The sequence below is a fragment of the Phyllobates terribilis genome, unplaced genomic scaffold (assembly GCF_046119375.1).
Source record: "Phyllobates terribilis strain yellow unplaced genomic scaffold, ASM4611937v1 Scaffold_11__3_contigs__length_659146591, whole genome shotgun sequence".
In the NCBI taxonomy this organism is placed as follows: Eukaryota; Metazoa; Chordata; class Amphibia; order Anura; family Dendrobatidae; genus Phyllobates; species Phyllobates terribilis.
In genome coordinates this window covers 211,386,416-211,394,515 of record NW_027362771.1, presented here as the reverse complement: position 1 = coordinate 211,394,515, position 8,100 = coordinate 211,386,416, and positions in this window count along the sequence as shown.

Genomic DNA, 8,100 nt, shown 5'->3' with positions numbered 1-8,100 from the left:
AGTAGCTTAATAAGATGCTTTTAATTCCCCTCAGAAGAGATGTAGAGGTCCCAGTAGCTTAACAAGATGCTTTTAATGCCCCTAAGAAGAGACGTGGAGTTCCCAGTTGCTTAACAAGATGCTTTTAATGCCCCTCGGAGAAGTGGTGGAGGTCCCAGCAGCTTAACAAGATGCTTTTAATGCCCCTCAGAAGAGACGTGGAGGTCCCAGTAGCTTAACAAGATGCTATTAATGCCCCTCGGAAAAGTGGTGGAGGTCCCAGTAGCTTAACAAGACGCTTTTGATGCCCCTCAGAAGAGACATGGAGGTCCCAGTAGCTTAACAAGACACTTTTAATGCCCCTCGAAGAAGTGGTGGAAGTCCCCGTACCTTAACAAGACGCTTTTAATGCCCCTCAGAAGAGACGTGGAGGTTCCAGTAGCTTAACAAGACGCATTTAATGCCCCTCAGAAAAGTGGTGGAGGTCCCAGTAGCTTAACAAGATGCTTTTAATGCCCCTCAGAAGAGAGGTGGAGGTCCCAGTAGCTTAACAAGACGCTTTTAATGCCCCTCAGAAGAGACGTGGAGGTCCCAGTAGCTTAAGAAGATGCTTTTAATGCCCCTCAGAAGAGACGTCGAGGTCCCAGTAGCTTAACAAGACGCTTTTAATGCCCCTCAGAAGAGACGTAGAGGTCTCATTAGCTTAACAAGACACTTTTAATGCCCCTCAGAAGAGACGTGGAGGTCCCAGTAGCTTAACAAGACTCTTTTAATGAGCCTCGGAAAAGTGGAGTAGGTCCCTGTAGCTTATCAAGATTCTTTTAATGCCCCTCAGAAGAGACATGGAGGGCCCCAGTAGCTTAACAAGACGCTTTTAATGCCCCTCAGAAAAGTGGTGGAGGTCACAGTGGCTTAACAAGACGCTAATAATGCCCCTCGGAAAAGTGGTGGAGATCGCAGTAGCTTAACAAGACCCTTTTAATGCCCATTACAAGAGCCATACAGTACAGCATCTTAAAAACATTATTCCCATTATTGGGGAGTGGGTCTCCCATTATCTTTGCTAATGCCTTCCAAGCAAAAGCTGCCAAAAATTAGGATGGAGGAACTTGCAATGCCCCTTACAAGAGCCATGTAGTACAGCATATGACAAACATTATTCCATTGATTGGAGAGTGGGTCTCCCATAGTATTTGCTTATGCCTTCCAAGCAAAAGCTGACAAAACTAAGGACGGAGGAACTTTCAATAATTGCAACACGGACCACGGTCACCCTGGTGGTATAGTGGTGGTGGAGGCTGAGGATAAGGAGAAGAACATAAAACAGCCGAAATGAGGAAGCGTATACCCATGTGTGGGTGTGAAGTGGTGCATGTGAATACACCTCCCGAAAAAACACAGTGGATTTGACTTTATGTTATTCTGCTGTCATTTGGTGGTGATGAGAAGTCTGGCCCAATCCAACCCTTGTTCATTTTGATAAGGGTTAGCTTGTCAGCATTGTCTGTTGACAGGCGAGTGCGCTTATCAGTTATAATTCCCCCAGCGGCACTAAAAACACGCTCCGATAACCCGCTAGCGGCAGGGCAGGCCAGGACCTCCAAGACGTACAGAGCGAGTTCATTCCAAGTGTCCAGCTTGGATACCCAATATTTAAAAGACACAGAGGAATCACGGAGGATGCTAGTGTGGTCGGCAAGGTACTCCCTCACCATCGTTTGAAACTTTCCACTTCTTGTGAGAGTACCCCGCGCCTCAGGGCCTGCAAGGTGGGCGGGTCTCAGAAAACTGTCCCAGAACATTGACAGTGTTCCCCTGCCTCTGCTGGAATGGAGTTGCTTCTCTCTTGCTTGTACGCCTTGGTTGGTCAACGAACTGTGACCTCTGCCGCTAGCTTGTTCAGATGGGAACTTTTTTAACAGTTCTGCAGCAAGGGCCTTCTTGTACTGCCCCATTTTTGTAGACCTCTCCACCTCAGGAATAAGAGAGTGAAAGTTCTCTTTGTAGCGGGGGTCTAAAAGTGTCACCAACCAGTACCATGCTCTCCTGCTCCTCAACCCCTGTCCTCAGGCCACCCACGCTGAACCGACGGTATGACAGTTGTACAGGTACTACCGTATACAGCGCATGATACCAGCTCCTGTTCTTCCTCCTCCTCCTCCTCCTCCTCTCCCTCATTGTCCCCCAATGCACATTGGGATGAGATGAGGCTGGGCTGTGTGTAATCGACCGCTATGGCTTCTTCATCCATCTCATCATACTCTGGCTGCAATGCCTCCTCTTTAATTCTCTGCAGAGAGCGCTGCAAAAGACAGACAAGTGGAATGCTGATGCTAAAGATGGCGTCATCGCCACTCACCATCTGGGTGGACTCCTCAAAATTTGTCAAGAGGGTACAGATGTCAGACATCCAGGTCCACTCCTGAGGTCTTATGTGTGGAGTCTGACCTGAATATCGACGGCCTTGTTGCAGCTGGTACTCCACAACTGCTCTCTTCTGCTCACAAATCCTTTGCAACATGTGGAGGGTAGAGTTCCAACGTGTGGGGACATCACACACCAGTCAGTGTGACGGAAGCTGGAAACACTGCTGCAACACAGCAAGGGTGGCGGAAGCTGTAGCCGACTTGCGAAAATGAGCTGACAGGCGGCGTACTTTGACGAGCAGATCTGGCAAATCGGGGTACGATTTAACAAACCGCTGAACCACGAGGATAAGCCCATGAGCCAGGCATGGTACGTGTGTGATCTCGCCTCGCCTCAGAGCCGCCACCAGGTTATGGCCATTGTCGAACATGACCATGCCTGGATGTAGGTTCAGCGGTCTCAGCCACAGATCTGCCTGCTCTTTCACAGCTATCCACAACTCACAAGCAGTGTGAGGTTTCTCACCTAAGCTTAGGAGTTTCAGCACAGCCTGTTGCCGCTTGGCGGAGGCAGTACTTCAGTGCTTCCAGCTTGTAACTGATGTGTTGATATCTGATATGGAGGCTGAACATGAGGAGGAGGATGATGCGCAGGAGCTGTACACTGTGGGGGCAACTCTGACTGACATAGGGCCCGCAATCCTCGGTGTGGGGAGGATGTGTTCCGTCCCAAGGTCCGACTGGGTCCCGGCTCGGCTTCCACTATGTTTACCCAGTGTGTCGTCAGGGAGATGTACCGTCCCTGGCCACAAGCACTTGTCCACGTGTCCGTTGTCAGGTGGACTCTCCCAGTAACTGCGTTGTTGAGGGCACGGCATATGTTTTGGGACACGTGCTTGTGTAGTGCGGGGATGGCACACCGGGCAAAATAGTGTCGGCTGGGGACCGAGTACCGAGGGATGGCCACTGCCATAAGGTTGCGGAAGGATTCCGTCTCCACCAGCCTTAAAGGCAGCATTTCCAACGCAAGCAGTCATGAAATGTGCGAATTTAGGACTGTGGCCTGTGGGGCGTTAGCTGCAAATTTCCGCTTTCATTCAAAGGTCTGGGATATGGACAATTGAATGCTGCGGTGGGACGTGGATGTGGACGTTGATGCTGTTTCTTGAGAAACTGCCATAACAAGTGAAGACTGAGAGGAGGGGGCATCTTTTCATGCAGTGTGGACAGGGGATTGCCTTGCACACACAACAGGGGGTTTTATTGCACGCACAACACCGGAAGAAGCATTGGTGACACCCGCTGACACTGGTCGTGGACCCTGGGGTTCATCCTACAAAGTCGGGTGCTTTGCTACCATGTGCCTGATCATGCTGGTGGTGGTCAGGCTGGTAGTTTTGTCACCCCTGCTGATGCTGGCATGGCAGGTGGTACAAATGGCCTTTTTGGGGTTATCAGCAGAGTCTTTAAAAATGTTCCAGACTCTGGAAGACCTACTGGTTGTACTGGCAACGTCCCTCGTGTTGGTGTTACGGGGAACGGTTGCCCGCCTTCTGTCTGTGGCCACCACACTGCTTCTTCCTGCCTGTTGGGGTACTCTGCCTCCCTCACCCTGTGTGCTGCTGGCCTCACTCTGCATGTCCTCCTGCCACGTTGGGTCAGTTACTAGATCATCCACCACCTCCTCCTCTTCCACTTGCGCCCCACGATACTCCTCCTCACTTCCTGGCAATTGTGTCTTGTCATCGTCCACTTCTTGTGACAAATTGCCAGCGTCGACTTCCTGTGGCCGTGGCTGTTCAAATATTTGGGCATCGCTACATGGGATCTCCTCTTCCACCACTTCAAGCGCAACAGGCGAGGGGCACAAATCTGGAAATGGACCAGTGAACAGCTCTTCAGAGTGTCCAAGTGTGGAAACAGTTGCTGTCTGACGACACTCGGCATGGTGGAAGAAAGGAGCATCAGGGTGAGGAGGAGTATGCGCTCGACACTCACGGCTACTAAGAGTCGACCGTGTGGAAGACAGGCCGGAGGTGGTGGTGCCCAGGTAACTGGAAGTATTATCTGCTATCCAATTAATAACCTGTTCACACTGATCAGTTCGCAATACTGGTGTTGTTCTGTGCTTCCCTAGCAATTCGGTCAAGAAGTGGGAGCGAGAAGATGTGGCTGTTGGTTATGGCACATTTTCACCTTGGCTACGGCCCCATCCTCTGCACGCACCATCACCAGAATGTCCACTTCCACGTCCCTTGCCACCCGCCTTGCCCATTGTAAAGGAAGTAAAATAGCTTACACTCGCACTATCAATGGAAAAAGGGTAATAAAAAGTAGATTAGAACCGTAGAAGAGGAAAACCACAGTTCTATTTCTTTGGCCTACACCCGGCTCTTTTAAACAATCCGAACAATCAGGGAGAATCTATTACTGTTTTTCATTACGTAAAAAATACCAAAGGCTGAATGATAGAGATTTCTTACCGTGGAACAGCAAAACCACAGTTATAATTGACTGGTGTATACCAGACTTTTTTAAATATATCTATTTGCGGCTGAACAGTGAGCGACACACTCAAACTGTTTTTTTTAGATACAAATGGCCCAAAAGTGGATAATACAGAGGTTTGAACCGTGGAACTGCAAAACCACACTTGTATTTCTCGGGCCTACACCCGACTATTTTCAACAGATATATTTGTGTCTGAACAATCAGGAGACACTATTATTTCTTTTTTACGGCAAAAAATGCCAAAAGCAGGATAATACAGAGATTTGACCCATGGAACTGCAAAACCACACTTGTATTTCTCAGGCCTACACCATACTATTTTCAACAGATATATTTGTGTCTGAACAATCAGGAGACACTATTATTTATTTTTTACGTCAAAAATTGCGAAAAGCAGGATAATACAGAGATTTGAGGCGTGGAACTGCAAAATCACACTTGTATTTCTCGGGCCTACACCAGACTATTTTCAACAGATATATTTGTGTCTGAACAATCAGGAGACACTATTATTTATTTTTACTGCAAAAAATGGCAAAAGCAGGATAATACAGAGATTTGACCCGTGGAACTGCAAAACCACATTTGTATTTCTCGGGCCTACACCAGACTATTTTCAACAGATATATTTGTGTCTGAACAATCAGGAGACACTAATATTTATTTTTTACGGCAAAAAATGGCAAAAGCAGGATAATACAGAGATTTGACCCGTGGAACTGCAAAACCACACTTGTATTTCTTGGGCCTACACCAAACTATTTTCAACAGATATATTTGTGTCTGAAAAATCAGGGAGACACTTTTATTATTTTTTTTATGTAAAAAAATGCCAAAAACAGGATAATAGAGATTTTTTACCGTGGAACAGCAAAACCACAGTTATAATTTACTGGTGTATACCAGACTTTTTTAAATATATATATTTGCGGCTGAACAGTGAGCGACACACTCAAACTGCTTTTTTTAGATACAAATGGCCCAAAAGTGGATAATACAGAGGTTTGAGCCGTGGAACTGCAAAACCACACTTGTATTTCTCGGGCCTACACCCGACTATTTTCAACAGATATATTTGTGTCTGAACAATCAGGAGACACTATTATTTCTTTTTTATGGCAAAAAATGCCAAAAGCAGGATAATACAGAGATTTGACCCATGGAACTGCAAAACCACACTTGTATTTCTCAGGCCTACACCATACTATTTTCAACAGATATATTTGTGTCTGAACAATCAGGAGACACTATTATTTATTTTTTACGTCAAAAATTGCGAAAAGCAGGATAATACAGAGATTTGAGGCGTGGAACTGCAAAATCACACTTGTATTTCTCGGGCCTACACCAGACTATTTTCAACAGATATATTTGTGTCTGAACAATCAGGAGACACTATTATTTATTTTTACTGCAAAAAATGGCAAAAGCAGGATAATACAGAGATTTGACCCGTGGAACTGCAAAACCACATTTGTATTTCTCGGACCTACACCAGACTATTTTCAACAGATACATTTGTGTCTGAACAATCAGGAGACACTATTATTTATTTTTTACGGCAAAAAATGGCAAAAGCAGGATAATACAGAGATTTGACCCGTGGAACTGCAAAACCACACTTGTATTTCTCGGGCCTACACCAAACTATTTTCAACAGATATATTTGTGTCTGAAAAATCAGGAGACACTATTATTTATTTTTTACGTCAAAAATTGCGAAAAGCAGGATAATACAGAGATTTGAGGCGTGGAACTGCAAAATCACACTTGTATTTCTCGGGCCTACACCAGACTATTTTCAACAGATATATTTGTGTCTGAACAATCAGGAGACACTATTATTTATTTTTACTGCAAAAAATGGCAAAAGCAGGATAATACAGAGATTTGACCCGTGGAACTGCAAAACCACACTTGTATTTCTCGGGCCTACACCAAACTATTTTCAACAGATATATTTGTGTCTGAAAAATCAGGGAGACACTTTTATTGTTTTTTTTATGTAAAAAAATGCCAAAAACAGGATAAAAGAGATTTTTTACCGTGGAACAGCAAAACCACAGTTATAATTTACTGGTGTATGCCAGACTTTTTTAAATATATATATTTGCGGCTGAACAGTGAGCGACACACTCAAACTGCTTTTTTTAGATACAAATGGCCCAAAAGTGGATAATACAGAGGTTTGAACCGTGGAACTGCAAAACCACACTTGTATTTCTCGGGCCTACACCCGACTATTTTCAACAGATATATTTGTGTCTGAACAATCAGGAGACACTATTATTTCTTTTTTACGGCAAAAAATGCCAAAAGCAGGATAATACAGAGATTTGACCCATGGAACTGCAAAACCACACTTGTATTTCTCAGGCCTACACCATACTATTTTCAACAGATATATTTGTGTCTGAACAATCAGGAGACACTATTATTTATTTTTTACGTCAAAAATTGCGAAAAGCAGGATAATACAGAGATTTGAGGCGTGGAACTGCAAAATCACACTTGTATTTCTCGGGCCTACACCAGACTATTTTCAACAGATATATTTGTGTCTGAACAATCAGGAGACACTATTATTTATTTTTACTGCAAAAAATGGCAAAAGCAGGATAATACAGAGATTTGACCCGTGGAACTGCAAAACCACATTTGTATTTCTCGGGCCTACACCAGACTATTTTCAACAGATATATTTGTGTCTGAACAATCAGGAGACACTAATATTTATTTTTTACGGCAAAAAATGGCAAAAGCAGGATAATACAGAGATTTGACCCGTGGAACTGCAAAACCACACTTGTATTTCTCGGGCCTACACCAAACTATTTTCAACAGATATATTTGTGTCTGAAAAATCAGGGAGACACTTTTATTATTTTTTTTATGTAAAAAAATGCCAAAAACAGGATAATAGAGATTTTTTACCGTGGAACAGCAAAACCACAGTTATAATTTACTGGTGTATACCAGACTTTTTTAAATATATATATTTGCGGCTGAACAGTGAGCGACACACTCAAACTGCTTTTTTTAGATACAAATGGCCCAAAAGTGGATAATACAGAGGTTTGAGCCGTGGAACTGCAAAACCACACTTGTATTTCTCGGGCCTACACCCGACTATTTTCAACAGATATATTTGTGTCTGAACAATCAGGAGACACTATTATTTCTTTTTTATGGCAAAAAATGCCAAAAGCAGGATAATACAGAGATTTGACCCATGGAACTGCAA